Below are 23524 nucleotides of genomic sequence, written 5' to 3' on the forward strand. Positions count from 1 at the left end.
TAAAAATATTTTTAATTCAATTTTCTTTTCTTTTCTTAATAAATGCTTACAGACTGTCACACCCATTCTGACCTCCATCCTCTGAACTCTTTGCCTCTAGGGAGTGCCCAGATCAGAAACTCAGCACCATCTCTCAACCTGTCTTTGGCAGTGCCATCTTTCCAAAGGGAAATGGGGTTTATGTGGGAGGAAATAAAATAGAATGAGGAAACAGTCTAGTTTAAAGGTGAGCTTTGATTGATTGATTGGTTATCAAAGCTAATCTCTCAGCTTAGAGTGGTGAGAAACGACTACTTCAAAAATCAAAGCGAGATTTCCAGAGGTTCTCTCTGTCAGTCGATCTGGGAAGGCAGTCTCCTGTCCTGCCCTCAGGGAACTCCACAGAACAATACTGACATCACAGAAAAAGCAATCATTTCAGCTAGACTTGGTAAACAGGTTTAAACTTATTAAGTTTTCACCCTTTCTTTGGGGCCTAGCTGCTTGCTACTTTCCAGCTTTTCTGGGAGGGGGGAGGAGAGAAGAGAGAGGAAGGGAGGAGAGGGGAGGAGAGGAGAGAAGGAGAAGAGAGGAGAAGAGAGGAGAGGGGAGGAGAGGAAAGGGAAAGAGTGAAGGGGAGGGGAGGGAGGGGTGGAGGGGAGAGGAGGAGAGTGGAAAGGAGAAGACAGGGGAGAGGAAGGGAAGGAAAAGGGGAGGAGAGGAGGAGAACAGGTAGGTTATGGTGTGGGAATATCCCAGAAACATCTTCACCCAGGGTACAACTTCAAGCCCACGGTGGGCCAGCCTCTCATATGTGTAAGAAGCCAGTTGACCCAACAAGGCAGCATGGCATACAGCCTGGCCTGGAGTCTAGAGAATCTGCCTCCAAATCCTATCTCCAGGCTGGACACTTGCTGGCTGTGTGACCCTGAGTAAAGTAGTGAACGTCTCTGTGCTTCAGTTTCTTCCACTGTAAAATGAGGGAGCTGGACTCAATGGCTTCTAAAACCCCTTTAATTGTAAATCTGTGTCCTCTGATATCCACCACAGTGGAGCTAGGAGATGTGCACATCAGACTGGAGCTACTTAAAGAAACGAGCAAGGGTGAGGTGATTGTCTTGGAGGGGTAAGGAAGCTGCATGCAGCGACTTTGGGGTTCAGAATAAATATTAAGAGCAAATTTGGAAGCCAGCCCTCCACCTCTCCTTCCTTGTGGTCCTCACCAAAGCAGCTGGTCTATGTTGGGCTAGTGGCGCTGATCCTAGTGGCTGGGAGGCGAAAAGAGGCAGAAGATGTAATTCCAAACAAAACTTCAAAATCAAAATGCACTGGGCTTGCGGTGGAGGATGAGGGAGGAGTCAGGCAAAGGAGAGAATGGAGGGAGAACAGGTAACCTGCTTTGCTGGAGCCAGCTGCCAAGAAGCACTTAACTTAGACTTTGTCTCTCCTTCCTCCCCATTGTGCTAAGGAGGTTCGGGGAGAGCGAGGCAAAGCGCGCCTCAGCCCTGGGAGGAGCCAGGTTCCCTCCCCTCTGTTTAAACCTGAACATTACAGAACGTCTTGGAACTGGTGTAGGGCACGTAGCTCAAAGAGAAAGAGAGAAGGTAATCTTGTGTCAGCAAATCTTGCGTTTTATGAATTGGAGAAGAGGGGGGAAAGGGAGCTGGGCCAGCTGGATGATAGGATATCTGAGTCTTCAATTGTGTTCACTTGCAAAACTAGAGCCCTGGGAATCTTCTGGATTATTAAACTTCCTAAAAGCAGGGATTTTCTGTCAGATCTTGATTGATCTAGTTTCCCTGGAGGGATGGAAAGAGTTGTGGGCATCCTCTTATCCCCTAGGCATTCACCTGACCCTCAACTTGACCTGAGGGATGGTTATTCCACCTTAACCTCTATGGCTGTCCGTAGTTCCTGGAATGCTCTTTCTTCACCTCTGCCAGCAGTTTCCCTAGCTTCCTTTAAAACTCCAATCAATCCCGCCTTCTTCAGGAGACAGAAGTTGCTCCTTCTTCCCACCTCATGCCTCCCTGCCTTCGTTCTGAGAGTTATCTACTATTTATTCTATATTTATGGGTGCACATGCATGTGCATATATGTATATATGCATGTGTGTTATGTATGAACATGGTTGTTTGCATGTCATTTTCCCCATTCGAAGTGAGCTCCTTGAGGGCAGGGACGGTTTTTTGCCTTTTCCTGGTACTTAGCACGTAGAGAGTGTTTAATAAATACCGGTCAATGAGGATAGTGATGATCTAAAGGAGCATATAATTATCTGTAATTTTGGTAGTGTGATGGGGATGGGTCTGGCCATGGGTACCATCATACCATTCTTTATATGCCCAAAAGCCTGTATGGAGCCTAGCAACTGATGTTTCACCCAGTTGTTTTTTAAGTGCTATAAGAACGTTGCAGAGGGAGAAGATAGCCTAGGGTACTGAGAAAAGAGAACTAGGAAGGAGATAAGGAAGAAATGACAGACTGACATTCCTATTCATTGGCTTGCTATGTTGGGAGGCAACATCAGTCCCTGTAACCCTCTTGGTTCCCATGATGACACCTTACTGTGAATGTTCCAGCCTACAGTACTATGCCAAGAAGCCTGTCTTATCCAGCACTGCTGCTACTAACCTAACATCCTGCCATGAGTTACTTGAATATTTCTCCTCTTGTGTTAGGGAGGCAGCAAGATAAGCCCAGGGTTGTTGAATAAGAACTAAATGCAGTCAGTAGACATTTGTAAGAAGGTGTCAACTTCGGAAAATGAATGGTAAGAGTATTCTCTTCTTAATATAACTCCTCGATATTTATTTTACATTGCATTCAAGCATTGGTCCTTTGCCTTACTATTATGCATGTGATTAATTTTGGCTTGGTGAGGGGAGAGTCAAGGGAAATGGTGGCTCCAGAGCAGTGGATGAAAATCAATGACTGTCCTCTTGAGTACTGAAAGTACTCCAAACAGGGTATATCAGGAGTGCTTGGTGCTTTAGTTAATAGGAAAGGGGAATGCTTCAATCAGTTTTACTACCATTTCTTTAAGATGCCTGAAATTCCACTATTAGAAATTGATTCCAACAAAACCTTTTTCTTCTTGTTCTTCTTCCTCTTCTCTTTTTCCTCCTCCTCCTCCTCCTCCTCCTCCTCCTCCTCCTCCTCCTCCTCCTCCTCCTCCTCCTCCTTCTTCTTCTTCTTCTTCCTCTTCTTTTTCTTCATCTTCTTCTCCTTCTTCTTGTTCTTCTTCCCCTTCTTCTTGTTCTTCTCCTCCTCCTTTTTCTCCTTCTCCTTCTCCCTCTTCTTCGTCTTCTTTTCCTCCTCCTTCTTCTTCTTTTCCTCCTTCTCCTTCTTCTTCCTATTACTACAAATGCCCCCAGGATGATAGCACATTAAATTCCTAACACTTTAGAAGCATGGGATCTTGAAAATGAAAGGGACCCTAAAAATTATCCAACTCAACCCCATTTTTAATGTATTCATCTCTTCTATAGTACTCCTCATAAATGGTCATCTGCCTTTGTTGAAATACCTTTAGTGATATAGAATTCATGATCTGATGTGGAAGTTATTTCCATTTCTGGGCAACTCTACTAGGAAATTATTTCTTATATTGAGCCAAAATTAGGCTGCCTAAATTTCCCACCAATCGGTCTAAATTCTTCCCACTGGGGCCAGGCAGAATATCTAATCCTTCTACCATATAACAACTCTTCATATATTTGAAATCAGTATTTACTGTAAGGACACATGGGTTTACTTTGAGACCAGAGAATGGGGAAATAGGAAGAAGGGTGGGTACAACAGAGGGAAGCATGAGCTCATTAACAATAAAGGTATTAGAAGATAAAGGAGGGGTCAGACAATAAAAGCACCATCAACCAAAATACATAATCATCTAAATAGTTAAGAAATTATGTCTTCTGGTTGAAGGTTAGAAATTGGGTTGGGTTTACACAGGAAGGTTCGGACAAGGAAGTTCTAGTCTAAGTAATTGTCTTGAGAAGGGGGAGAATAGGGAGAGGTGGGAAAGAGAAGAAATTGGCCAGTCTCCATTTCATATCATAGCTAAAGAGGATCATTGCAGCCTGAGATAGGAAAGAGATTTGCCCAGATGATTAATTATGTATCCTATCATCCTGTGACCTTTGGTTTGAGGACATCAGTCAGGACAATTATTTTTTCCTTCCAACTGTGACAAACTAGGGATCCCAGAAGCAGATAACAAAGCAGAAACGTAATGAGGAAGAAGAGGAGAGGACAAGCTGTATGGGGGTGAGAATGGGGAACGACATGGCTGGGATATGGGAAAAATAAAAGGGGAATAAGGGTACCACGGGGTGTGGTACCACTCTCCAAAGGTCTCCCATCCCTGGGCTTACAGCTGCTTAAAAAAGAACAAATTATCTCCGTGGCTATACAAAGGTCCAGGAAGGAATTGAGCACAATTCATTTCCTTTCCTGAGTCTCTAAACACAGTCTTCCCATATGTGCTCTCATGTACTTCCATTCCTGAGAGTATAGATGAGGACATACTCTTTGTAAGTCTCAGAACAACCTTTGGTCAAAGGCAATACAATTTTGACCTGAAATGCGTGCACAATATTAGATACATGGATCTCAATGCAACATTACTATAAAATAATTGTTTTGTTGCTGCAGATCTATGATGTCATTAGCATGGGGCACTCCCAGTATGGAAATTTCTTGCATTTATGCAACTCACCGGCAACTTATTGGTTTAGAGAGTTGTCCAGGGTACCGAGAAGTTAATAATCATAGTCACAATTATGATATACAGCATTTATATGTGCCTCCAAAGTTTGCAAAGGGTTTTTTATGTATTATCTTGTTTGACTCTTACAACAACTCTTTGAAGTAGGTACAATTATTATATTCATTTTACAGATGGGGAAATAGAGACTGATACAGGTTATGTGACTTGCTCAGGGTCACAAAGCTAGGAAGTGTTTGAATCAGAATTCGAACCTAGTTCTTCCTGATTCCAAGTTGTCACCCAGCTAGAATATATCAGAGGCAGGGCTAGAACCCAAATCCTGACTCCAAGGCCAGCCTGCTATCCACAAAGTCACACTATCTCTCATAAAGTATTCATGGCTTCTGTGTAACAAAAATTCCACAGAGTGAAGTACTAGGTTTCTGCAGGACAAATAGGTTTTAGAGTGTCAATCTTTGATGAGATATCAAAGTGTGAGGGGACCTTTCTGTACTTCGTAATTATACCTTAACCTGGCCCTTAGAAAGTAGTAACATTTAGAGGTGGAAGAGATCTTATAGATCATTTAGTTCAGTGGTTTCTTACTTGTGGTCTGTGGACCCCTAGATGGTGGTTGAGGGGAGAGAATCACTTGAAGTTATTATGAAAGGTTTATATTTGGTTCTAGTTTAATTTTTTTCCTTATGAATTTAAGTCATGAACACATGCTCATTTCAATATTCAAAGACTAAAAGGGAAGATTATATATGAAACAATAAGCTTCTATTAGGTAGTTTATTTCTTAATGTATTTTAAATTTTATAGTAACAAAATTGCCCTGTTTGTTCCTTGCTTCTGAATTTCTTATTACTTCTATGTATTTTCTCAACCAACAGGTAACAAAGACACAGCTACTCTCCTAAGAGGTAAAATTCTGCAAATTTTTTCATGTTGATAAGTGTTCTTCTTGCTCCAAAAAACCCCACTAATCTAGTCTAATTCTCTCATTTTACACATGAGGAAACTGAGACCTAGAGAAATGAATTGATTTGTCCAATGTCATAAGCAGAACTGGTATTCCAACCCAGATCCAATGACTCTATCTTGTGTTGTCCCATTGAACCCTGTTGCCTATCCCAAATTAACATGCTGGTCCTAGAGATAGGGAATGAAAGCATTTCTGCTCTGCATCTCCCACTGGGGTTTCAGGATAAACCTGACTGCAGCAATGCATTCATCATTAACACCTTTCCTCCTTCCTTCTTTCCACTGCTCTGGTCTCCCTGAGAGACCTACCACTGGAGTTCCAGGTTCCATTGTGACTCACAATAGGATGCAGAGCTCTGAGAGAGTAAAGACCCATGCCAAATCCAGAGAAGGAAGAGTGGGCAGGACCATTTGACAACTTCCGGAAGAGATTTTCTCTTTTGCATTTTAAGTTGAAGGGAGTAAAGGGCGGGGTCATCCTAGGTGGCAGCTTTCCCACATGGAAAATTGCAGATGTCTCTCTCTCTCTCTCTCTCTCTCTCTCATAGAATCATAAATTCATGGAATATGACAGAGAGGCAAGGGACATGAGAGATTCTTTAGACCAGAAACTTCACTTCTTTTGTCTCAAAATACTGTTAAATGCATAAAACGTAACATCAGATTATAAAGGAAACCAGTGGTAGTAAAATAGTTATCAAAATGGTTTATTTAAAAGTTCATGGATCACAAGTTATAAACTCCTCCATCTAGTTCAACCCTTTCTAGACATCTAGATGTAGCAGTGGATAGAATGATGGACTTGTAATCAGGAATACCTGACCTCCAATACAGCCTCAAACACTTCCTATCTATGTGACTCTAGGCAAGTCACTTAACTTCTATCTGCCTCATTTTCCTCTCCTGTAAAATGGGGATATTAATAGCAGCTATTTAGTAGGATTGTGAGGATCAGATGAGATAAATTTGTATGCATAGCATCTGGCATATAGTAAGTGCTTAATAAATGCTTATTCCTCTCTCATTTACAGATGAAGGAAGTAAGACCTAAAGCAACATAGCTAGCAAGTGACAGAGCTGGATCTTCTAGCTCAAAGTTGTGTTTCCTCATTAGAATTGTTTAATCTAACCACTATCTTAGAGTTTGGACCCTAGAGTTCAGTTTTGTTTTAGAGTTTTTGTCATTGTTATTGTTTTCCTGGAGATAATCTGTGGAGTTTTTCCATCGGCACTTTTTTGTTGTTTTTGTGATTAGAAGTTCTGGGCAGCTTTCTTTTATTATTTCTTACTTATGGAACTTGAGTTTTTTGACTTATTGTGTTTCTTGGAAGACCTATAATTCTTACAAGCTGTAGTCTTTATGCCATACCACTGTGGTCTCTCATCTTCAGGGGGTTTGGGATGGGAGTCTTTGGAGACAGTTGCTCAGAATATGGGAGGAAGAGGCTAGAGTTTGTTCTAGTTATGTGTCCAAGAGGTGTCCGATGACTAGTAGGGACAGTGAATGGGGAAGAAATAAGAGAGAGGAAGAGTAGCTGGTTGCTAAGGGACATCAAAATCATTAGCAGTAGGAAGCTGGGCTTGGAAGAGAATTCTACTGCTGATACCTAGACCCAAAGAGAATGTTGCTAAGGACTTGGGTGGGGAGTGGAGTCTTCATTCTAACTACATAGAAGCTCAGATCAGGAAGGGACCTCAGAGGCCATGTACAATTTGCAAAGCTTGACATATTGAAGGCACAAAATAAACACTTGTTGATTGATTGATTGATACACTCCAACTTATATCTCCAAAGGAATCCCCTCTGTAGCATGTCCAACCAATAACCATTGTGTGTTTTTTGTTTGTTTGTTTTTGGCTTGAAGATCTCTAGTGACCTACTACCTTCTAAGGCAGCTCATTCAACTTTGAGAAAACCCTAATTGTTAAGAGTTGTTTCCGGCCTTCAAGTCTATATCTAACTCCACTCGTTGCTCTCCATCCTGCCCTCTGGGTCCAGAAAGTTTAATCCATTTTCCATATGCCAGCCCTTCGAATATTCAAAGACAGCTACCATGTTCTTTCCAAGTCTCCTCTTTTCTAGGATCAACATTCCAGCTTCTACAAATAATCTTCATATGGCATGATTTCAAGACCCTTCACACTCCTCTAGATATGCACTCCAGCTCATCCTTCCTAAAATGTGGCACCCCAAATTGAACACAATATTCCAGGCACAGTCAAACCAAGGTAGAGTGTAGCACTCAATCTATCAGTCAACAATTAATTTTGTTGATGTTGCTTGTTTTAAGACTGGGTCTCCCAATCTCCCCCAGCATGGAGGCTTAGCAGCCTGATCCCAATATTGATCAAGACAACAACTTTCATCTACTCTATTTTTCAACTGGGGTCAGTTTGCCCAGATCCTTAGACAGTGTGGTGGGCCCCCTGTTCCCAGGGATTCATCATACTGGTAGTAGACTTAATTGAGACACCAGATTGGCTTTAGCCCTGGTGCAGCTTAGAACTCCTAAACTGAAGTGATCCCACCAGCCTCAGCCTCTCCAGCAGCAGAGACCATGGGCTCATTCAGCATTTATTAAGAACTTACTACAGTGCAAAGGAGTGTGCTAAGTTCTGAGGATACAAAGACCAAAATGAAACAGGCCTTGCTCTCAAAGAGTTTACATTCTGATAGGAAAGATAACATTAACTACAGACAGTTCTCACTTTACATAAATTACATTATTGTAAATTCAACTCTACAAGAATTCTGAAAGAAATTCACATTCAAAAAAAACTATATTAACTTAACAGTACTGTGCTTTCTCTCTCCATTCCTGACCCTTGCCTCATACTCTGTACCCCCACACATCCCAAACACACACACACACACACACACACACACACACACACATACACACACACACACATACACACACAAAACCTACCTTGCCTCCACCACAAGACTGGGGGCTTGAGACCTCCTGTCTTAAGGAAGGAAATTTTGTCCCACTCTGCCCACCCTCCTTGTATCTAGCCCCATGTCTTCCATCTGTCCCATGTGGTACCAAATATCTGTCCCCATGCCCATCCTCTCTTGTTCATTCCCATGTCTGATCCCCACGTGCCTGCCTCCCTCCTTTCCCTCCTACCCCCACCCCACTGTGTGTTCTTCCTCTCAGTTCAGACCAGGCTCCTGAGGTGAGATTCGGACTCAGGTCCTCCTGACTCCTGCACTGGTGCTCTATCTACTGCACCACCTAGCTGCCCTTTTCAATAGCAGTAGAATAATTTGGAAGATGGATGAGTTTTGGGGAAAAGGTAATGAGTCCTATTTTAAACATAATGAGTCTGAGTTTGTCTATGGCACATCTGGGTTGAGATTCCTAAATAGTAGTTCATGATTTGAGACTGAAACTCAGGAGAGAGACTAGGGCTGGATATATAGATCTTAGAGTCATCTGCAAAAAAAAGACAGATAACTGAGCCCATAGGATCTGATTAAGGCACCAAGCAAGAGTATAAAGAAAGAAGAGAGCCTAGGAAAAGAACTTGTAGTATAACCACAGCTAAAGAGCCTGCCATGGGTCCTTTAGCCACAAAAGAACAACATCACAAAAAACATAGAGAAGAGAATACTCCCTAGACACTGTGCTTCTTCTTAACGTAGTCATTGACACTGTTGGCTGCAATATCATACTGTTGATACATAATGACTTTGCATTCCACTAAAATCTCTGAACTGCTCTTAATCCATACCTCCCTCATCTTCTATATGTAAGACTGAATTTTTTTTTTAATCTAAGTGTAAGATTTTTATTTTTTCCCGCAATTTCATTTCATCTTGTTAGATTGGTGCAACTTTTTGGATTTTGACTGTCTTCAAGTGTCCTTTAAGCTTCATGTCATCTGTAGATTGGATAATCATGTCATCTATACCTTCATTCATATCAAGGATAAAAAATATCAAATAGCACAGAGCTAAACACGGAACCTAAAGCACTTCAGTAGAGACTTCTTCTCCATTGGCATAGACCTAATAATGACTACTCTTTATATCTAGCCATTCAGTCAGTTCCAAATCTACTTAATTACACTGATATCCAGCCCACATCTCTCCACCTTGCCCACAAGAATATTATGAGATACTCTGTCAAATGTATTGCTAAAATCCTTGTAGACTGTCTACAACATTCCCCTATCTACCAGTCTAATGCCATTGTTAGAAGAAGAAATAAAGCTAGCCTGACTTGACCTGTTGTTGATGAAGACATGCAGATTATTTATGATCACTGCTTCCTTTTCTAGCTGTTCACTTTTGTGGTTGTTCAGTTGTGCAGTCATACCAGACTCTTTGTGACTCCATGAACCACAGCAAGCCAGGCTCTTCTTTCTTCCGCTATCTCTTGAAGTCTGTCCAAATTCATTCTTGTTACTTCCATGACACTATCATCTCATCTTCTGCCCTCCCCTTTTCCTTTTGCCTTCAATCTTGCCTAATATCAGGGTCTTTTCCAATGAGTCCCGTGTTCTCTTTATGTGACCAAAGCACTTAAGCTTCAGCTTCAGTATTTGACTTTCCAGTGAATAACCTGAATTCATTTCTTTAGGTATTGACTGATTTGATATTTGTTGCCCAAGGAACTCTCTATAAGTTTTCTCTAGTACCACAATTAGAAAGGCTCAGTTTTGTGGTGCTCAGCTTTCCCTATAGTCCAACTCTCACAGTAATGCATTGCTATTGGAAAAACCATGGCTGTGGCTATACAGATCCTTGTAGGCAAGGTGAAGTTTCTGCTTTTTAGTATACTGTGCAGATTTGCCATAGTTTTCCTTCTGAGGAGCAAGCATCTTTTAATTTCATGGCTGCAGTCACCCTCTGAAGTGATCTTTGAACCCAAGAATATAAAATCTGACACTGCTTCCATTTCTTCTCCCTCTACTTGCCAAGAAGTAAAGAGGGTCTACCAGTTGCCAAGATCTTAGTTGTGTTTGTTGTTTTTTCATGTTAAACTTCAAGCCAGTTTTCACACTCAACTCTTTCATTATCATCAAGATACTTCTTAATTCCCCTTCACTTTCTGCCATCAAAGTGGTATCATTTGTATATCTGAGATTGTTGTCATATCTCCCAGGCACCTTAATTCCAGCTTTTGATTTATCCAACCTGGCATTTCATATGATGTATTCTGCATATGTCAAATACATAAGCAGACAATATACAGCCCTGTCATACTCCTTTTCCGATCTTACACCAATCAGTTGTTTCATGTTCAGTTCTAACTATTGCTTCTTGACTGGCACACAGCTTCCTTTGGAGATAAGTAAGATGATTGGCTATTCCCATCTCTTTGAGGACTTGCCACATTTTGTTGTTCACTAGCCATCCCTTTAATAATAAATCAAACTCACTGATCTATATATAGTTCACAAATTTATTTCTATCCTGTTTTTGAAGATCAGGAAAATATTTGCTCTCTCCCAATATTTGTTGCTTCTCAATTTATAAATCTATTACCATTTTTCGAAGAGAAGAAACATTTATCAAATGCTTATTCTATGCAAGCAGTTCACAAATATTATTTCAATGGATTTTCCTAACAACCTTATGAGGATCATATTATCCCCATTTAACAGTTGAGGAAACTGAGACAGGTAGAGGTTGAGTGACTTAAACTGAATCACACAACTAGGAAATCTCTGAGGCTAGATTTGAATTTAAATTTTTCTTACTCTGGGCCCATTCCTTTATCCATTGGACCATCTAGATGCCTTCAAAGGCATCAAGATCAGTGATTGATTCAACTATGATATCTGTTTGTTCTTTCAGTACCCTGTACTGAAAGAACTGTACTGTACCCAATTTGTCAGAGCTTGGTGATTTGAACTCATTAAAGGCAAGCTCGATGTTCTCTTGGTATCTTTTTATCTATTGTCAAGTCAGAGTCTTCTGTCTCAATACCTGCTTGTCGGGGCAAGAAATCTGGATCACTTACTCCCTTTTAAATGTCAGCCTAGCTTGGGGACTGCTCAATAGTTGCATTCACACTTTGGACAAAACTCTGATAAGTGTAAGGCCTCAGATTACGATATCTTCTTCAGCTAGGTGGCATCTGGAGGCAGTGGGGTGTGGTAGAGAAATCTTCATGGAATGTCAGGGAAATTTTCTGTTGGCAGGCAAAATTTCAACAAGGTAGCAACCGTATCTGTACCTTCTTAAGTCCTACCTCCTCTTCCCCAGTCCCTGAAGGGCCAGGGGTAAACTCCAAAGCTGAGTTCAAATATTTTTCTGAAGAGGTGGCTGGGTTGGAATGCAAAGGTAAGGATAGCAAGTGGTATTTGGGCAGGGAAGTCAGGAACGCCTCTTACAGATCTGTCCCCCACAGTGCCTAGCATATAACAGGCACTCAGCAAATGCTGAATGAATAAATGATCAGTGTCCTTGGGACACTTCACCTACAGCTGTGTTGCCTTTCCCCTTCTTTTGACAGGCACTTGTCTTCCTTGCCCCAACCACACGGAACTGAGGGTCTACCAACACTCCCTATTCCAATACCACATAGCTTGCCATCCAGTCTGACCCCAGACCTCAACTCCATGACTGCATTGTTCCAATACCTGGGAGTCTTGGAATGTCTCTATTAGGAATGTGTTTACTCTCAGAATTGTTTACTTTTCTGTGCTGGGGTAGGGGCTCAGATTAGAGTAATTCCTGAGAGAGGCTATTGGGCTGGAGCTAAATGAGAAGGCAACCAAGATAAGAAGAGCATGCATACTCCATTCTCTTCAGCCTTATATTCAGTGTCTTCCACAGTGGGGAAAATGGGGTGCTTGGCCATCACTTCAGTGCCTAAATGGAATAGTGTAAAGTAAGGAATAGTAAAGTAAATGTCCCACAGACTAGGCATCTGGGGTTAGAGTTGCTCATAACATTTCCCAACTTTGGGGTGTGATAGACCCATTAGCCACTAACAAGCTTGCAGAAGCTCCATGGGAAGAGAACGATCTTCAATTCCTACCCACTTGGAGCTGGGTTCTATGGGCCTGTAGCCCACCTTTCTCTATAGTAAGCTTTGAGAAGATGCCAGGAAATGAGAGGCAGGTAAATGTCTAATTCAATAAAACCCTTATTAAATACTACAAAGTGCAGAGAAGTCAGTCATTTAATCAGTTAACAGGCAAGTATTAAGCACTTACAATTTACCAAGTACTTGCTAAGTGCAAAGGACACAGAGCACTATGTTAGGGTCACAGATTTAACACTAGAAGGGATGTTCAAGGACATCTGATTCCAGCCCTCTCCCATGACAGATGAGGAAATAAAGACAGAAATTTAGGTGATCTTTTCAAAGTCACACAGGTTACCAAATGGCAGGAATTTGAACCAATGTACTATTATTCCAAAACCCAGGGCACCGATTTCATTGAATTTATATTCTAGTGGTGGGTGAAGGGCAATGGGACAGGAACAAATAACTGTGATACCAGTGAGAACCTAATCAGAACAGAATGAAGTACAGTGTGAGGTTCTAGGAAGAAAAGGTGATTTCTCTTTGGGGTGGGGAAGCTCAGAGAAGGTTTCGTGGAGGAGTGATATTTGGGTTGGACTGCCAAGGATATGTAGGTGGAGGTGACAGGAGAATGCATTGAATTTGGGCTATGGGCAGGATATAGGACTGGTTAGGCCATCCTGAAAGCAGTCACCCAAGGGAGGTGGCAGAGGAGACTCCTTTAGAAAGTAGTAAGGTAAAGATCTGGGAGGAAACTGTCACCTTGGACATATTCCAGAAGAGGATGGAGCAGCAATGTATCTTGAGCCTATTTCTTTCTCCTGGTATGGCTTCTTATAAACAGACCAATAAGCTCCAGGGAGGACTGGCTTTCTTTCCTACTGCCAACACCCACAGCCAGTCCTACTCACAGCCACATCTGCCAAGGAACTCCGTTTCTCACCTGAGGCCATCTGCATACTTCATTGGCACAGGCCTTAGTTTCATTGTTGGAACGTTTGATACTCCAGACTGGCAGGAAGGGAGGAGTAGGGGTGGGCTGGAAAGACCCCTTCGGATTCTGCATGTCAGTCTAGAGAGATTGGCCATGGGAATCTGGCTTTGCACAGGACTTAAAAACAAGTGCTCCCCTCAGAATACTTGTCCACTTCTGTCTGGGACATCGGCAGTGGGTGGGTGGGGTGAAAGGAACCCCAGCAACTGGAGAGGACACTAGACTTGAAGTCTAAGTGCTAGTCCTGCCTCAGACATTTATCATCTGTGTCTGAACAAGTTCCTCATCCTCTCAGCTTCAGTTTCTTTAGCTATAAAATGGGGATGATAATAGTGCCTACCTCCCAGAGTTGAGAGGGCAAAATCTGATAATATACCTAAAGCACTTTGCAAACCACATGCGTACGTGTGTATGCCTGTGTCTCTGTGTGCCATATAAATGGTAGTTATTACCTTCAAGGCCAGATGTTCTGCAAAACTCTGGTAAGCCTAGAATTTGTGGGAGAATAAAGTGGGAGGGGGGGGACTAGGGAAGAGAAAATCCTCTACACTTCAGAAGGCTGGGCTGAGCCCTCCCACGTAAGGACAATAGGACTCTAATTGTGAAAGGGGAATTTGCCCAGTCTACCCTTCCTGGGAGAGGGAGAAAGAGCAACAAGTAAGCTCTGAGCTCCTGGCCACATAACCCAGGAGACAGGGCATGGCATTTGTGTATCTTAGTCAAGGGCTTAAAACTGAGTCCCTGTGTCACTGTCCACAGGAGGCTTTGAGCAGTTGCTGTAATGTACTTATGATGTGTCACAGTATAAATACCTGCAGGTCAAGAAGGGCAACATTTTCTGGCATAGAAAACATGTACATTTATAAAAAGTCATATTTAGATGTGTCCCTATATGGCATCTGGCCATTGTCTGCTCTCTAACTGCTTGTTTATTCCTAGTCCCTAATCTGTTCCTGAACCTGTGGCTGGCTTGGTTTAAGAAGGCTACCCCACCCTATTTAGAGGCAGTTAAACAAAGAGATGTAGAGTTAGTGGGTGGGGGAGAGGAGAGACCGGATGGGTTCTGTGTAGGAAGAGTCAGTGCGGTGTCCTGGAAAGAGCAATGTGAAACTCATCATTTTTTTAAAAAAGGAAAAGGAAAAAGGAAAAGAAAAAAAGAACATTATACTTAGGATCTGAATCCCTGAGTTCCAATCCCAACCTTTCCCCTCATTAGCAAGGGGAACTGTCCAATTTACTGTATTTCCCTGGACCTCAATTTCTTTGTCTGTAAAATGAAGTGATCTCAAAACTCTCCCTCCCTCTCCCTCTGTCTCCCTCTCTCTCTCTGTCTCTGTCTCTCTGTCTCTCTCTCTGTCTCTCTGTCTCTCTGTCTCTCTCTCTGTCTCTCTCTCTCTCTCTCTCTCTCTCTCTCTCTCTCTCTCTCTCTCTCTCTCTCTCTCTCTCTCTCCCTCCCTCCTAGTTCTAACATGATTTGTGTCCCAGACAGTGCAATGCTTCCTTGTTGATTTCTAATATGTTACAAATAACCCTTGAGCAGAGAGGAATTTCCTCCAGGTCTTTAGGGGTCACATCTTGATGATCAATCAATTAAAAAACATTCATCAGGTACCCATTATGTGCTAGGCAATGTACAAGGTGTTGCATTTACAAAAACCAGCAAATAGAAAAAAATAGTTCCTGGACTCAAGAAGTTTACATTCTGTTGGGGGTTTAACTGAGGAAACATATATAAATATATAATTTATAAATATAAATACATAAATTTTGCATATATTTTTATATGTACTTACACATATAAATATATGCAAAATTTCTGTATAGTTAATAAAAGGTTCTTTTCATTGATAGGGAAAAGATAGTAGCAACTGGGAATGAGAAAATCAAGAAATGCTTCATGTAGAAGATGGTCCTCGAACTGGGTTTTGAAGGGAACCAGGGATTCTAGTAGGAAGAGGAAAGCAGAATGTGCATTCCAGGCATGAGAGCTGGCCAGCACCAAAATGCAGATGGGACAAGGATACAAACTTTGGATTCTGGACCAACATTTCCAAAAGGAGCCTCTACTCCCTTTAGTTGAAAAAAAAAATAAATGGCTCTTACTTTGTTCCCCACAAACGCCCCCTCTCAGTCACTATTATAAGACCACCTGGGTGCGATGCACACAGAAACCTAGGAAAACAGAGAGAGGAGGACCTGAGGGTGAAATGGTGATTAAGAGAGAGTTAACGTTATTGATACCTTCACATCTTCTTCCCCTTCATTGCTGTGCCAAGGGGAGTGACTCTTTGGCACGACAGAGATCACATCTACTTTACATTGACTCTTGACCTCTCTCAGTAAGTCAGTCAACAAGCGTTTCTCTTCCTAATAACTGGTGTTTTTCATGTTTGGGGCTTACCATTAGTTCTCTGTAGAATGTTGGACTAAGCACACCAGACATTTTGAGATTTGGATGAGACACATTCCCACCCCTCCAGGCATTTCTAATCTATGGATTGTCACCCTCACGTGGGTTTATTTGACACCCCTTTGTAAACGCTGCATATCTCGTCTAGGCATTGATGATATATTTGCTTGTCTCCCCTATTCAGAATTGGGATATGCTGATAATTAACTGACTATCTGCAGAACTGTACTATGGGATCACAAATTCAGTAGCTTTCAGTGAGAAGAAAAGAGTTCTGGAGGGAAGTAGCCTGGTTTGCCTTGGGGAGAAAGGAATATTACTAGGAAAGATAGTACAGGAAAGGAGTCACCTGATGTAAGTGGGGGACCAAGCGGGCAGGACAGTGCTCGTGCGCGCGCGCGTGTGTTTGTGTGTGTGTGTGTGTGTGTGTGTGTGTGTGTGTGTGTGTGTGTGTGTGTGTGTGTGACTTCAAATAGAATCTCTAAAGTTGAAAGATCTGTCTGTGGAGCACTGCTCCCCCACCCACCAACTCTGCCTCACCCAAACCTGTCTGGCAGGTGTGGAAACAGGTTCCTCACCAGAGACAGCTTGTAGCTGCAGGTGGAAGGTGGGGCCAGTGAGGAGGGAAAGGAAAGGGTGGGGTAGAGAAATTGGGTGGGCAGTAGCAGCTTGAGGCTCATCCAAATAGGACTGCCTGAAGGGAAGAAGGAGAGCCTTCCATTTGGATGTAGAATCCTGGGGGCTCTAGGTACCTGCTACAGATATTTGGGGACACTGGGGAGGTCCACGTATGTCAGCATTAACTGCAAGCACCAAGAAAAAATAAAATATTCTGTACACAATGATTTCTCCAAGTTTTGCAGCAATTAGAGACAGGGATTAGACCTATGATTTCATGGATAAAAGGAAATTCTTGGTGAAGAAATTCCCTTTATGAATGCAGGCCAGCACTTTCTTTGCTTGGGAGCACAGAGAGGTTATGTAACTTGCCTAGAATAACACAGCCATTTTGTGTCACAGGCAATCTCCCTCTGCCACTAAATCATTGACTTGAACTTGGGAAGAAAAAACCCCCAACAAAATAAAATGTGTTTATATGTACATGGGTGTGTATATATACATATATGTATATTTATGTGTGTGTGTATGTAAGCAAGCTACGAGTTAAATAGTGTTCCCCTGAACATATGTATTCCACACATAACTGACTGAGTTATATTCACTACATGACCATTTATAATAAGTATATTAAATGTCAGTTAAAATAAACAAAAAATGGCAAAAACTTTCAAAAGAAGGTTTTACTGACCCTGAAACCAGCTCTCTATTCTTTATGCAACAACACCTCTCATTATAGTAACTAAAATTTTAGAACTAAATTTGGCTTTTTCAACCAGATGAATTTGGGCAATCCCCTTTACCTATCTGAACCTCAGTTTCCTATTGGTGAAATGAAATGAAGTGAGTAGATGATTTCTGCTTCATGAGAAGCTTCCATTTCTGAGTTCATATGACTCTAGGTTTATAAAAGACCATTGAACAAAATGTACCCCAGCAGCTTCTGAACAATGTTCTATAGATAACTAGACTTTTAGGGAACCTACCAGCAGTCCTTAAATAGGCTTGAGTGTCACTCTGACCTCCAACTGCTCAGCCAGCCATGCTCAGATTGTAACAAGTTCAACTCAATTTAACTGATGATCACAATGCCAACTATGTACAAGGTGTGGTGCTAGACCCATGAGATTACAAACCAAAAATGGTCAAGATCTTTCTGTCAAGGATTTCACATTCTATTGGGAGGGAGAAGGTTAAGGACACAACATACACATGAATAAATAAATACAAAGTAATTTAAGGAGAGAAGATTAAATGGGGTCATTAGAAAAGGCTTCATGGAAGAGGATGTACTTGAGCTGAGCTTCAAAGGAAAACAGGAATTCAGAAGGATGGAAATGAAGAGGGAGCAAATGCCAAGAAATGGGAAGGGAGTGTGGAGGCGGGGGAGGGGTGGCCTGTGCAAATTCCAGCACAGGATCATAAAGCTACAAAGGGTCCTCTGAGATCACTAAAACCAACCTCATTCTATGGCTGAGGATGGATATAGAGCCCCCCAGGTTCAGTTACTTGTCCAGGGTCCTGAATCTGGGAAGACCCGAAGCTGGCAATTGAACCCAGCTCCTGATTTTAGATCTTAGCCTCTTTCTATTATATGATGCTTACTCACCCAACGTAAATTCAGAACTAAGGTAGTGTGAACTGAAGAATGAAATGAAAGATACAGCATCTCAAAGTATCCCCTCTGGGACCTCACCTTTAAAGAAGGGAATCTTCCAGCTTAGATACACTCAGTGTGTGTGTCTATCTGTACATATGTGTATGGGGGTGGAGATGGGAAAGAGACACCCAAGACACACATGAAAAGAAGGCATTATGGTCTCTCTTTGGTGTGGGCAGGATGTTATTGCCCTCTGAAATGACTATGCTAAACAACTGTTTGCAAAGTAATTGTTAAGGGGTAATAGGTAAGTGCCTGCTGGAGAGACTGAATGGCTCCAAGTTCCAGGTGCACAATAGATAAAAGAACTCAGGCATCTAGGTGGGAGGGAGAAGACTGTGAGATAAGAGTGGAGGGGCAGAGTAGTTCTATAGGAGCTGGGGACTTGGAGAGAGCTAGGGGAGAGAAGGAAGGTCAGGGGAGCTGGGTCAAAGGTACAGTTTGGCCAAAGTCCCAGACCAGGCCAACCCTACTGCTTCTTGAAGAGTCAAAGGAGCTGAGGGAAAGTTCTATTTCAGCTGGATTGAAGTCAGGTGATACTTGGAGGAGAAGACAGATTATTTAGAGAGTGAAAGATAGAAGGAACTAGGCTAGAAAATAGGAAGACTTCAAGAGGTAACACAGAATATCTGAAACTGAATGATGTCTAAGACATATCTCAAGCAGGACCGAGGGACACTTGGCACTGCTAACTTAGATCGAATTTGGATAGCTGGAATGCCCTTCTTTCCAGGAGAGGGAAATAACATGGGCTAAGCTACTTTCCTGCCATGTCCATGGTGGTTGAACTTCTAACTAGATCATATGTTAAGAGTTGTTGACACTGTGATATAGGTAGCAGGAGCTCAGGGTTACACTTCCAGGTTCCCCAAGATATGCTACCATGGAATAGATTGGAGGTCAGGTTACATAGTGCCCTACTATCCCACCCTAAACTGCACCTCATTTTCTGTTCCACTCTTCTTCCCTGCCCATCCTTGCTCAAACCAAGATTTACTCTCTTATCTTACAATTAGGAAACATTAGAATTACAGAGGCCACTTAGTCCAACACATACCTGGACAAGAATCCCTTCTCCAATATACCTTGTGAATAGTCACCAAGCCTCTACCCAAAGACCTCTAATGAGGGGAAACCTACTCCCTGTGGAATTAACCCATTCCACTTCAGGATATTTCTATTTAGTTGGAAGTATTTCATAAAACAAGCACAACTTTGCTTCTTTGTGACTTCTACTTGCTGTTTCTAGCTCTAAGGCCAAGAAGAGCCAAGTCACTCCTCTTTTGGGTGACAGACCTTCCAATACTTGAAGATAGCTCTTTTGTCTGCACATCTCTTTTTTCTTCAGGATAAACATCTCTAGTTCTTCCATTCAGTCCTCTTATAAAAGGGCCTCCTGAGGCCTTTCACCATACTGTTTACCTACCTCTGGCCAATCTACCATTTATAAATGTCTTTCCACAAAAGTGGCACTCAGAACTGAACACAATGCTTTTGATGTGATCTGACTCAGGAAGAGTAGAGAGGAGCTCATTCCCTCATCTTGGATACCATCCCTTTCTTAATTTTGCCTTCACAAAATGCAAAGGGTCACCTAGCTTCAGTGATTCATAAGTATAGATAAGGTACAAGGATTATGGAGGAAGAGGGAAGCACAGAATTTGAGAACTGGAAAGGGTCTTAGATATCATCAAACTTTGTAGTTTACTAATGAAGAAACTGAGGTCTGGACAAGGGAAGTTTTCACAGAGCATAAGGGACAGGTCTGGGACTCACAACCAGGTCTTCTGACTCCAAGTCCAGTTCTCTGATCACTATATGATGCTGATTTCTAGTTCTATATTTAGTTCAATTCAATGGATATTTATTGACCATCTGCCAAGTGTAAGGCCCGTTAACGAGTTCTCTGAGGAAAACAAAAATGGCCTCAAGGAGCTAGTGTATACTCACAGACATGGCTTTTGAAACAGATAAGATTATGGGGTCAGTGAGAAATGCCTTGGACCGAATTGCCTTCAGGACTTTTTATTAAATTAAGTTGGCTCTGCCAAGTCACTGGGTGGTATACTACTTGAGGGTTTCAGAGGACTTATTCTTGTTCAGCATGGAGAATGACTAAAAGTCCATTATTAGTAAAGTAGCAAGTTTAACTGGGGGAAACCAGCATGTGCAGAGTAGGGATAAGGCTGGCCCTAGAGGTGAGTGACCACCCATCTCCACACTGTGACTTCAGAAGGACTGGGGAGTTCCCTATGCCCCTTCTTTCCCCAAACTTTCTCACTTGCTTTCAGATACCTTGATCAGTGAAAGAAGGAAAATAGCAGTTTCTAGGAATCTTAAGGAGAGTACCAGTCTCTCCAATTCTGAGTCTGTAAAATTAGAGCTAGCCTAAAAGTCTGAAACAAGGCTTTAATAAAGGATGAAGCTGTCATTAGAGAGCATGTTTAAAATACAAATTCTCCACTGGGAGAAGGAACACAACGACTTGAATTTGTACTAAGATGTAAATGACTGGCATTAGAATCTTTCCTAAGAGTAAGTTTTTGTCAGGGAGGGGAGATGGGAGATGGAGGGGATGGTGGTGATTAAATGAATTCTGGGGTCAGGCTTTGGAGGTGGTGGAAGCAGAAAAATGGTGGGGATGAAGAGAATAGAATGAAAGTGGGAAAAAAAGAAGGCTAGGAGATGCCAGATTCAAGCCTGCCCCTGAAGAAGGAAAAGAGGTCAGGAAAGCCATCTGCTTTCCTTGGATGTGAATAACATATAAAATGTTTTTCTCCTTGGTTAAGAACACTTATGACCTCTCCCCACCTCTGTCTGTGGATTGTTTTTTGAAAGTAAATGTCTCCGAGGTCAGGCTTCCCTACTTGACTGGCTTTATGCCTTTGAAAGATGCTGAAACAAAGATGGCGGAGTAGAAAGAAACACATACGCTAGCTCCGAACCCACAGCCCATAAAATACCTGTAAAGAAGAACTCCCAACAAATTCTGGAACAGCAGAAGCCATAAAACAACAGAGTGGAGGAGATTTCTGTTCCAGAGAGCCCTGAAAACCTGACGCGAAAGGTCCCTCAAGCCCCAGACCCAGAGCAGAGCCCAGCCCTGCCTTCCCCGCACAGCACAGAGAGGAGCAGATACGAGCAGCCTTTGGGGACAGAATCTCCAGCAGCTGAGCAGGTGCCTCCACCCACAGGTGCCAAAGGTCAGTGAGAGGGTCTCTCTGGCTGGCTGAGAGGGGAGTGGGGTGTCCCCCATAACTCAGGCCCCCTCGGGAGGCAGCAGTGGGGGCAGCAGCAGACAGGGGCTCCCAAAGCAGGCAGGAGCTTGGATCCATTGTTGAAGGTCTCCACATAAACCCCCTGAAGGAACTGAGCCCCGTGAAGTGGCCCTGCCCCCACCTGAGCACTGAACTTAATCTCATACTGAATAGCAGCCCTGCCCCTGCCCAAAGCCCTGAGGCTGGGAAGCAGCATTTGAATCTCAGGCCCCAAGCCCTGGCTGGGCAGATCTGGAGGCCAGGTGGGTGTGGAGAGGACACTCAGAAGTCAAGTCACTGGCTGGGAAAATGCCCAGAAAAGGGAAAAAAAATAAGACCATAGAAGGTTACTTTCTTGGTGAACAGATATCTCCTCCCTTCCTTTCAGATGAGGAAGAACAATGCTTACCATCAGGGAAACACACAGAAGTCAAGGCTTCTGTATCCCACACATCCAAAATAAATATTCCATGGGCTCAGGCCATGGAAGAGCTCAAAAAGGATTCTGAAAATCAAGTTAGAGAGGTGGAAGAAAAACTGGGAAGAGAAATGAGAGGGATGAAAGAAAAGCATGAAAAGCAGGTCAACACCTTGCTAAAGGAGACCCAAAAAAATGCTGAAGAAAACACCTTGAAAAATAGGCTAACTCAATTGGCAAAAGAGGTTCAAAAAGCCAACGAGGAGAAGAATGATTTCAAAAGCAAAATTAGTCAAATGGAAAAGGAGGTTCAAAAACTCACTGAAGAAAATAGTTCTTTCAAAATTAGAATGGAACAGATGGAGGCTAATGACTTTATGAGAAACCAAGAAATCACAAAACAAAACCAAAAGAATGAAAAAATGGAAGATAATGTGAAATATCTCATTGGAAAAACAACTGACCTGGAAAATAGATCCAGGAGAGACAATTTAAAAATTATGGGACTACCTGAAAGCCAGGATCAAAAAAAGAGTCTAGATATCATCTTTCATGAAATTATCAAGGAAAACTGCTCTGAGATTCTAGAACCAGAGGGCAAAATAAGTATTCAAGGAATCCACTGATCACCTCCTGAAAGAGATCCAAAAAGAGAAACTCCTAGGAACATTGTGGCCAAATTCCAGAGTTCCCAGGTCAAAGAGAAAATATTACAAGCAGCCAGAAAGAAACAATTCAAGTATTGTGGAAATACAATCAGGATAACACAAGATCTAGCAGCTTCTACGTTAAGGGATAGAAGGGTGTGGAATAAGATATTCCAGAAGTCAAAGGAACTAGGACAAAAACCAAGAATCACCTACCCAGCAAAACTGAGTATAATACTTCAGGGGAAAAATTGCTCTTTCAATGAAATAGAGGACTTTCAAGCATTCTTGATGAAAAGACCAGAGCTGAAAAGAAAATTTGAATTTCAAACACAAGAATGAAGAGAAGCATGAAAAGGTAAACAGCAAAGAGAAGTCATAAGGGACTTACTAAAGTTGAACTGTTTACATTCCTACTTGGAAAGACAATATTTGTAACTCTTGAAACTTTTCAGTATCTGGGTACTGGGTAGGATTACACACACACATGGACACGCACATGCACACACACATAGAGACAGAGTGCACAGAGTGAATTGAAGAGGATGGGATCATATCTTAAAAACATGATATCAAGCAGTGAGAGAGAAATATGTTGGGAGGAGAAAGGGAAAAATGGAGTGGGGCAAATTATCTCTCATAAAAGAGGCAAGCAAAAGACTTATTAGTGGAGGGATAAAGAGGGAAAGTGAGAGAAAAACATGAAGTTTACTCTCATTACATTCCACTAAAGGAAGGAATAAAATGCACACTCATTTTGGTATGAAAACCTATCTTACAATACAGGAAAGTGGGGGAGAAGGGGTTAAGCAGGGTGGGGGGGGATGATGGAAGGGAGGGCAATGGGA

The 23524-nt window shown here is 42.2% G+C and overlaps 1 long non-coding RNA gene across 1 annotated transcript; it reads left to right on the forward strand.

Annotated features, from left to right (window-relative positions):
* Positions 1-1259: 1259 nt before the first annotated feature.
* Positions 1260-15784, forward strand: LOC140504286 (uncharacterized). Its single transcript, XR_011967042.1, has 5 exons — positions 1260-1583; positions 2661-2752; positions 4183-4251; positions 5590-5619; positions 15518-15784. It is a non-coding gene; the product is annotated as an uncharacterized lncRNA (long non-coding RNA).
* The last annotated feature ends 7740 nt before the right edge of the window (positions 15785-23524 follow it).

This window comes from Notamacropus eugenii, chromosome 1, assembly GCF_028372415.1.
Source record: "Notamacropus eugenii isolate mMacEug1 chromosome 1, mMacEug1.pri_v2, whole genome shotgun sequence".
Classification (NCBI taxonomy): Eukaryota; Metazoa; Chordata; class Mammalia; order Diprotodontia; family Macropodidae; genus Notamacropus; species Notamacropus eugenii.